Here is a 326-nt window from a genome sequence, read left to right as displayed (position 1 = left end):
GCCTTCCACAGTGGTTGCACCAATTTACACTTCCACCAACAGTGAATAAGGGTTCCAGTTTCTTCACAACCTCACCAGCATTTGTTGCTTGCTGTTCTGTTAAATTTTGTTATTTTTACTGGGGTGAGATGATATCTCATAGTTGTTTTGATTTGCATCTCTCTTAGAGCTAGGGATTTTGACATTTCTTCATGTGCTGTTGACCATCTGAATATCTTCCTTGGTGAAGTGTCTGTTCATATCCTACGCCTATTTTTCAATTGGATTGTTTTCCTTTATCTTGTTGTGGTGCCAGTTCACTTTCTTAAAAATAAAATCATTGTTGT

The sequence above is a fragment of the Elephantulus edwardii genome, unplaced genomic scaffold (assembly GCF_000299155.1).
Source record: "Elephantulus edwardii isolate Elephantulus edwardi_28Jun2011 unplaced genomic scaffold, EleEdw1.0 scaffold00074, whole genome shotgun sequence".
NCBI classification, from domain to species: domain Eukaryota; kingdom Metazoa; phylum Chordata; class Mammalia; order Macroscelidea; family Macroscelididae; genus Elephantulus; species Elephantulus edwardii.
The sequence above is the reverse complement of the archived record's forward strand: the minus strand, read 5'-3'. Positions refer to the sequence as shown.